General features: G+C 40.1%; 1 long non-coding RNA gene across 1 annotated transcript; it reads left to right on the forward strand.

Annotated features, from left to right (window-relative positions):
- The first annotated feature begins 1,403 nt into the window (after window positions 1-1,403).
- On the forward strand, window positions 1,404-7,871 carry LOC115465169. The gene is made up of 3 exons (XR_003941340.1): window positions 1,404-1,498; window positions 4,317-4,322; window positions 7,860-7,871. It is a non-coding gene; the product is annotated as an uncharacterized LOC115465169 (long non-coding RNA).
- The last annotated feature ends 1,833 nt before the right edge of the window (window positions 7,872-9,704 follow it).

The following is a 9,704-nucleotide window of genomic DNA, read 5'->3' on the forward strand; positions in this document are numbered from 1 at the left end:
ATCTATTAATGTACTCCAACATAGGGACCCAAAATAAAAATTACTAATTGGCGGAAAGCTCGACGCTTTGACCGCAAGTGACATTAGGAGAAAGCAAGACATAAACTGCAAACAGAAATATGCATAGAGAGACAGTACAAAAGTAAATAAATACTTAGTGTCAGCTATTATAGATTTATACTACTCTATCCCAAATTAATAAAAACTGCTCCCCAGAGTGTGCTTCTAAAGGCGTAAAGAAACCCAGTTTCCCAGCCTACCAAGAACTATTCCGTATACATGGCAGAGCCCCCAAAAAGGGACATTGCAAACACTCCCAAAAAGGACTCAAGAAACCAGCGAATAAGGTGTCATGAGTCGAAGAGCAGCGGTCCAATGGGTTTTCGCTGACTAGTGAACTTCTCGTGTGCGTTTGAACTTCTCGTGTGCGTCTAATCACCCCAAAGGACCTGTAGTTTGAGAACTTCTCGTGTACAACAACCCACTCAAAATTTTGTGGTTAGGGAACTTCTCGTATATGACTAACCAAACTACAACATTGGAAAGTTAGGAAACTTCTCGTGTAAAAGTTAACCATCCAAAAATATTGAATGCCCGAGTCAACCTGTATACAATCGCAACGAAAGTCGTTAGACGTCTCTTTATTAACCCCGCGCTCATCTATACAAGTAACTCATAGGTGGGCAATAATGCCGAAACCGCAGGCCACTCCGAAAATGGAATGGAAGTCTGCCCCTAATAGATAAGATGCCGTCATCCATTGAAGGATCTCCTTCAATGCATGTAAGTCCCAGACATCGGTATCAAAGTTAATTGCATGACACTAGTACAATAAAGTAGAGAGAGAAAAAATATTAAGAAATAAAGGAGAAAGAAAGAAAAAGGAAATAATAAATATGGCATGTTCCTAGAAAGAACCTCTGAAACCTAATCCAGAAGTAACAAGCAAAAAAAATTATTTTAAAGGGAAAAAAACATGTAAGCTCTTCGGGTAAGGCACAGTCCAAAAAAAAGTCACTAGTTGGAACACATTAGCCAGAACCAAAAATGCCAAAGACATCACTGTCATGCAGCAATGGAAAATAGAATAGTGAAAGGAAACACCGATTTCAACAAAAGGCAAGAAAATGTATATTAACAAAGACATATTAAATATAAGAGAAGCATATAAATCAATAAATTTTGAAACAGGACACCAGAATCGTGGTGTAAAGATGACAAGCTCATACCCATAAATATACACTCAGAAAAGGGACATAGTAAATAAAATAAACCCGAATGCAATGGCAGGAAGCTTTTGTGGCTAAACAGGTGAAAGGGGAAAAAAACAAATTAAAACATGTGATTCTTACATCAAGAACTTCCAATGATACGGCATAAAACATACATACTAGTCAGTGACTGAAATGATATGTCTAAATGATGACAAACAGAACAGCTGCAGCATTAGAAGGAAAGAGAAGGTTGGGTTATAAAGGACCAACAGGAAATAATTGAAGTAAAACAACGCTGTATTCTCATGGCACGCAGCCATCATCTTCTCAACCGGAAAGGTAAAACATATTTTATATGCATATCTATTAAGGTAAAAGCAGAGAAATGCTTCTATATAGTACAGAATATTTATACTATCATATAAGTTATACAAAGGATTATCTAGCTCTTAATGTAACAATAAACCATTGTAATTTTATGTGACTTTCTGTGTTGGATCTTGGTTCATATCAAACTTATTATAAAGACTTACACAATTTAACTCTTTATAGAACCATATTATTTAAAAGTGATTGTCATTCTCAGGACGTGGAAATATTCATCAGGAAATATTATAACCTAGCTCATTATTACAAATATTTAAAATAAGCCAGTCCAGGCTGTATGCCGTCGGAGGACGAAAACCACAATGCAGGCGAGGAAGTGCAGTATTTCCTGTAGATAACGTTATAATATAGCAAACAGTACAAAAGCAATCATGCAAGACAAACAAAGCTGAAAAAGTCTGAGAAATACTTAACCTTGTACTCGGACAAAGAAGGAGAAAGCCGGTTTTCAAAGGGTTAAGTTATGTATGTTTGAAGGAAAGATACCTTTTTAACACTTTGTAAGCACATGGTGTAGCACAATGAAGTCTATCAGGCTGTCACTAGCAGCGCAAAAATAAAGAAACCTGTCTTGGGTTTAAAATCATGACTCAAAGACGGAGTGAGAAAGCATTAGAGTATCTATTGTTTAAGGGAGGTGAGCTGAAAGAGAGGGCAACGCACAAAAGTCAAGGCAGTATGAGCATAAATTTTGGGGAGTGGGAGACAACGTCCTAATAAAAGGAGAATGCAGAGTAAGACTAAGGTGCAGTGTCATAATCTTAAAAGTGAAAGAAAAAGAATACATCCGTACATTGTTACATGCTCAGAGGTGCCCGTATAACGGACTTGGCAGCATGAGGCATGAAAAGATAAGTCATTTTACAATTATGATACCTGCTAAGGAAATATACCAGAGAATCAGATAATCTCGTCGGCGTTAAGGGAAAGACCCTTGCATAAGTCCACCGTCGAGAATATGTTGGAAAAAAAAGTTGTACCAATGTCGAGGGGAAAACGGAGTTGAAAGATATGAAAAAGATATGAGAGGGAGTTAGTTAGATGGATTTAGGAGCAATACAGTTGACAGAGGATAGACAGCAAGAGGTTCACAATATCCCTGTGTAAATGACTGGTTAACTTGTACCACCTCAGCATAGAACAGAAAAAACGGACGGAGAAGGGGGAAAAAAATTACTTTATGAGCTTTTAAAAGTGAACTGTAGAGCCTCCTCTGCCAAAGCAGTGCTGGACTGATAAGGCAGCTAAAGTGGGCAAGCTTCCCAGATTCTCATGTCCTTGAGATAGTGAACTACAGCGCTTGTTAGGGAAAACTCTTAAAAGTTACAGAAAGAAATGGCAGTTTCAGAAGCCTGAATAAGGATATTAAAAAAATGTGAGAAAAAGGGGTTTAGAACTTACAGCTCTTCGGGCAAGTTTATTCGAAGCCCAAGAGGGAGTATATAATCAAGACTCACACCACATGGGACTGAGAAGGAAAAGGGATAGTTTTATAGGGAATCAAAAAAAATGATTTCTAGTTTGCACCAGAAGCCAAAAAGGTGTATGTAAGGTGTTAAGTTACCCCAATTGGTATCGTGCGGGCCACATCCTTATAAATTTTAGGAGTCGGCAAAGCATCAGAGAAGAGGGCAGGGAGGATTATTATGGCAGAGAAAGTGGGAGCAGAACAAAGTGTTGTAGAGGAAGGAATTCAGATTGGACTTAAGGGAAAAAGAAGTGGCTATGGGGGTAGGGTGAGAGCACAGAACTGAGCAGCAGTGAAAAAGAGCAATCAGTTGAACTACGCAGTAGATAATAAAAGACAGGAAATGCGCTTCAAAGTGAAAAAAGCCAAGCCAGATTTAGACAACGGCATACAGAGATAAGAACTAAGAAAAACAGAAACGGCACAGTATAGTGCCCACAAAAATCCAAATCAGACGGAGTACAGAAACACACACACAAAGATGCAAAAGGAGGAAAAAGAAAAAGGAGCGGACACACCCCCAGACAACAAGACGGCCATATACTGTCACAGAAATTAAAAAGGAAAGATAAGATCAGGAAATGTGTGTAACAGCTGGAAAGATAGCACAGGAGCATAAGATAGAAACTATATATGTGTAAGGAGAAACGGAAATCAGAGGTTCTGATGCTGCACTATGAAAAAGAGCCGAGAAAAGTACAGGAAGAAGGGCTGTTAGAGGGAAAGCATAGTGCAGAGGACTGAAAGAATAGAATAGGGTATGCTGGGAAGTGTAGTGCACAAAGGTGTGGATACGGATGGCAAAGAACTGAAGGAATATACAATTCTTGCAGTTATCATGAGAGACAGAGAAGTTTAAAACAACCGCAGATAAGACTTAGAGAGATAAGGGGAAAGCAGCAGTTGGACGGCGGTAAGCAGTGTTTGCAGCTGAAAAGAAAAGAAAGTTGTAGGAAGTCCAATAGGAAGATACCCTCCTAGAGGCATAGAGTAAAAGGAACAGTCCCGAGACATTAAAAAATCTCGTGGATAACTGTTTCAGCACAAGATCAAAAGTATGTGTCGCACACACAGAGTGAAGGCAATAGCAGATGTGGAAAGGTGGGGGCTGTCAGTTTTGAAGAGTGGTAATAAGAACAGAGAAACCAGAAGGATTTTAGAAGGGAGCAATCTGAAAGCGTGCTGTTCTCCCAGAGTAAAGAAAATTCCCCCGAGACGGGAACATACAGAAGAGAAAAGACTAATAGGAAGAGGTAGGCAGAAGAAGTTAGGATGAAGGAGAACAGGAAAAGTGGAAAGTAAGGTCGACAGAAGGAGGAAAGACAGAATACATAGTGAGAACAAGGGAACAGGGATTTGAAAAGAAGGGATTAAGACAGAACACAGGGTGAGAATGGGAAACAGAAAAATGCGCAATCTCTAAGGATTGTTAAGCGAGAATGCTAGCATAAAGACCAATCCAAAGATTTTGAACATTGAAATAAACTTACAGCCAACCCCAAATCGCAGTCGCCTGGATTCGGTGTTATGCACCAAGCACACAACAAGCACAGTCTTGCGCACATCTTTCAAATCAAAGGGACGGACAGAATAGGAGGAAGGAAAAAAAGGTGAGAAAAAACAGTACAGGATATAGAAAGACAGAAACGAAGGTTTGACCACAAATAGAGATCAGCATAGACAAGGGCAGAGAGGCAGGTGTGTTAGGTCAGTGCAAGGCATGAAGACATTCAGGGAAGAAAGTAAAAAGACAGAAGAATAGAAGAGTATTTAAAGTAGGGGTGAGAACAGACAGAACATTGGTGCCCAATACCCCTGAAGTGGGCAGTGTCCGTGATAGGGGAAAAATGAAGGAATAACAGCAGGGAGATTGGGGAAGGAAAGATAAGAGAAAAAGAGAAAAAAGTGATAGAAAGATAACATAGAACATTTGAACGCACAATATAAGTATCCCCTCTTGCGTTCAAAAGAAGAGAAAAGAGGATAGAGTGAACGGTCAGCGTACGGCTGGTCACCACTGTTTTAATCCCCCCCCTCTTGGACCTCTTTCTGACTCCAGATCACACGGGGGGCTAACGATACCTATGTCACATAACAGGTTCTGTATGATTTCTCCAACCTCCATTGCCACCCAATCACAAGGAGGTCTGCTCTGGGTTTGCATTAGGGGCTGTAATCGAATTCTAATTCCCATAACTACTGCTTTCTGTGTTCCTGGATCTAGGTATACTCTGGGCCATTTATGTTCCCAGATAATGCCTAATAAAAATCTGTCTAAGTTTCTCCAGAGACTGAGTGTATGTGATGTGCCTTGTAAGCTAAATGTAAGGTAAAGAGAAGATAGAATAAAGACAGAGATAGGTTTAAATAGATAGATACATTTTATTTCTTACCCAAAGACAAGTCTTCAAGTTGGTACAAATACAGACATCAGACTTTAATCAGGTACATTCAGCAGACAGATTCTGGGTACAACCGGACAGAGCCCTGCCGTCTGACAGAAGCGTTGGGGAGCATTCCAAAGCTATGGCAAATTGTCCCCTCTTTTATACACAAACCTCTCCATAGAAGTCAATGGTTAGATACCTAGCTCTCAATTTCTGAGATGATACTTTCCCATGAGACTTTCCCATGCGGTCTTATCAGCATGTTTTGGGAAACGTTGAGATAACAGTTCCACATCTCTCTGTGTCGCAATACTTTTCACACCATCTTAAGAACTCTGTATAACCTCTGTATCATTGTATACCAAAACTAATAAGCTCCATTTTATTCATCTGATCTTTCATTACAGATGCTATATTTGATTTAAAAATTGTACCAATTTGTGGCAGGACTCATTGTTCAGACCTGCTTTTTGCAGATTCTCAAATATTAAATCATTTACTTGTTGTTTGGCCTAGTCAGTACTTTTTCAGTTGTTTTTAGGCTGCATAGCTTTGGCCAGCAATATTCCAGTGGTAGCCTTAAAGCTAGGCCATATATTAACAGTCCAAAAATCGGCTTTCGATTATACCGCTTTATTCGTTTTTGTGAGATAAACGTCCATCTCCCGATTTAGGTCGGAACTTGGGCGTTTTTCTCATTCGATTATAAGCAGGATACTGTATCAGATCAAAGGTCCAAGAGGGTCATGTATGTAGTGTGTCATGGATGTGAGCATCGTCCATCAAGTATGTCCTCACTAAAAAATGGTTGAGAACCACTGGTGATGCTGGATTGGGGGGGGGGGGTAGAGAGAGAGAGAGAGAGTGATGCTGGATTCTGACAAAAAAAGAAAGATGGGGTGATGCTGGATGGGGAAAGAGAGACAGGGTGATGGGTGAAAAGAGAGATAGATGGGGTAATGCTGGATGGGGGAGAAGAGTGAGAGTAATAGAGTGAAGCTGGATGGGGAAATGAGCAAAAAAATGTATTTAGTCCAGTAAAAAGATATCACCTTATTTTCTGGGTTTTTTTGTTTTATTTGTATTTGTTAATGCCTAATAAAGTGATTGGAATGTGTCAGTTTTTGAAATTTGCAGCTACTAACTTTGCTTTGCACAATACAGGGGGACACATAGTGTTGCTACTTCTCTGGTGTTGCAGACTTTGGCTTCATGAGGGTTCAGATTAATTTGTCTACATATTTCTATTTTTAGGTTATGATTACTTATTCTGTATTTGGTGAGGGTCTGTGTGTGAAAGAGGCTAGGTATTCTGTTAAGCACTGAATTTCTGTGTAGGATCAATCTGTACTAATCCAGCTTGCTTAGATTTCTCAATAGACGTATTGAGTTCTAGTACCGACTGCAATATTTACAGTGCTGTCTTTTCCTAGATAGACCCTTGTTGTATGATTCCTGGAAATTTAGTGCTATTATGGTATGCTAGAGCTGCTCTATAGGTCCTAAGTAACTTTTGTAGGGTTTTGTATTCACAATATACCTGGTACTGGACTTTGGATTTGTATTTAGCTCATACCTCTCATTGTAGTAGCTAGAGGTGAGTTACATTTAGCTACAACAGGTATCTTCCTGCCTCTGGAGGCTTACAGTCTAAGTTTGTACAGGAGGTAATGGAGCAGCAGTGGAATTTGAACCCTGGCTTCTCTGGTTCTTAGCTCACTTCTCAAACCATTAGATTCATCTAACAAACATGTTTTGTAACTCTGCAGTAAACCTGGTGGCCATTTGGCAACTTACCAAAAATGTGATAGCCAAATCATCTTATGGTTGCCAGTAACCACAGGATTTCTGTTACAGTGCTGCTGAACATCAACTGTTCACATGGCCAACAGAAAGATGCTGGACTAGAGAGCTAGAACTGACTGGGAGCCAAGTTTTAAAAGTACCCTTATATATTTACAGAATACTGTAAATACTATTCTGTTTACTTATTAGTATTATTGTGGTACAGTATATGGATGTTATTGGCACATCATTCCCTGGAGTGTATTCAGTGTAAATACCTTCTGTAATAGAGATACTAGGGGGAAATGACTAGTGCAGGAGCACCAGAGACACAGTGAAGGGGTCCTTCACTGCTGTGTTAAAAAGTGCCCTCACTGTGCCTTTGCTGCTGACATAGGTGCTGCCTTCACCCTAAGGAATTTACCTAGCCCTGCCCCAACCCCACTCTAGGCCCACCTCACTCCATCTTAGCCTCCCCAAACAACTGAGTCACTGACCACACATATATGCCTATGAGGATTTTAACCCTTTCCTCTCTCCCAGTCCTTCAGCCTCGCACTGGCGCCTATTTTACAAACGTCTGCTCCCCTGATGTCAAAACCTGGCTACGCTTCTGAGAAGAAGTGCAGCAAAGTTTAAAATAAAATCTATGCTGTTGTGTGGCGGCTCAGCAGCAGGAGAGGTAGGCACCGTTTTCGTTTGAAATCTGATTGGGGGAGCGACTGCTCACCTTGCGCCCCACCTAGCTACGCCATTGATCTCCACTGATTATTGCTGGTTAGCACATAGCACATAAATGACTATGTTGCGAGACTTATCTGGTTTTGCGCCGATATTCAATGCCTAACCAGATAAGTTTAGCAGTCAAATAGAACCACATAAATAGCTGTCCTATCTTTAATCACTAAAAAGTTAGTTAACTGGTTAGCGTTGAACATCGGCATAGCCGGTTAACTTTTTAGTGGTTATAAAAACCCCAGATATTCAATGCTAGTCTCCGGCAATACCCAGCATATCCAGGTTTAATGCCACTGGCGGACAGCAAAAGCGCTGCCCGCTGTTGGCTGGATATTATATTTATTGTTTTTTTACCTGCTGTTATAGATTGGTGGTACTTTGTTATGTACTTCCTACAGTTTAGACTGTCCTCATCCAGGCAAGATATACATCATCTTCTTTCCATTTTCCATCCTTTGTGTGGGTCTGAAGTTCTGGTAGAAACTAAAGTGAGCATTTGAGTGGGGCATAAGACCTTTTTTAGTGGTACAATTTTCTATAGGGGCTTAGTTATGTGTATATTCCAAATATCAATCTGTTCCAACACTGTAGTTGTCTTTTCATCCACATGGGGATAGTCCAGGAAATACTCAGCAGTCAGCTTTTTCTTGTCTCTGATCTGCTTCTAAACTCTAGGAGGTGACATTTGTTTCAGATGGTTTGTTAGAGAAAATCTGTTTAGAAGGTGGTCTGTGCATGATAGAGGTGTTATTTTAATACTGCTAACACAGTATTAAAAATCAGACAAAAGATTGCCAATTAATACTGTCAAGTACTAAGCATGATGTACTTAGGAACAACAAACATAGTTTGAAATGTCTATATGCGAATGCCAGGAGCCTAAGAAATAAGATGGGGGAGTTAGAATATATTGCACTAAATGAAAAATTAGATATAATAGGCATCTCTGAGACCTGGTGGAAGGAGGATAACCAGTGGGACACTGTCATACCGGGGTACAAATTATATCGTAGTGATAGGGTGAATCGGATTGGTGGAGGGGTAGCATTGTATATTAACGAGAGCCTTGAATCAAATAGATTGAAAATTCTGCAGGAAGCAAAACACTCCTTGGAATCACTGTGGATTGAAATTCCATGTGCAAAGGGGAAAAGGATAGTGATAGGAGAGTACTACCGTCCGCCTGGCCAGGACGAACAGACGGATGCGGAAATGTTAAAGGAAATCAGGGACGCAAACAAACTGGGCAACACAATAATAATGGGGGATTTCAATTACCCGCATATAGACTGGGTTAATGTAACATCTGTACACGCAAGGGACATAAGATTTCTTGATGAAATCAAGGACAGCTTCATGGAACAGCTAGTTCAGGAGCCGACAAGAGAAGGAAAAATACTAGACTTAGTCCTTAGTGGTGCTCATGATCTAGTGCAGGGGGTAACGATACGAGGGCCGCTTGATAACAGTGATCATAATATGATCGGTTTTGATATTGGCATTGAAGGAAGTGAAACTAGGAAATCAAGTACGCTAGCGTTTAACTATAGAAAAGGTGATTACGACAAAATGAGAAAAATGGTGAAAAAAAGACTGAAAGGAGCAGCTCGCAGAGTAAAAAACTTGCATCAGGCGTGGATGCTGTTTAAAAACACCATCCTGGAGGTTCAGGACAAATATATTCCACGTATTAGAAAAAAGGGAAAAAAGACTAAACGTCAGCCG

Source organism: Microcaecilia unicolor, chromosome 3 (genome assembly GCF_901765095.1).
Source record: "Microcaecilia unicolor chromosome 3, aMicUni1.1, whole genome shotgun sequence".
Lineage (NCBI taxonomy): Eukaryota > Metazoa > Chordata > Amphibia > Gymnophiona > Siphonopidae > Microcaecilia > Microcaecilia unicolor.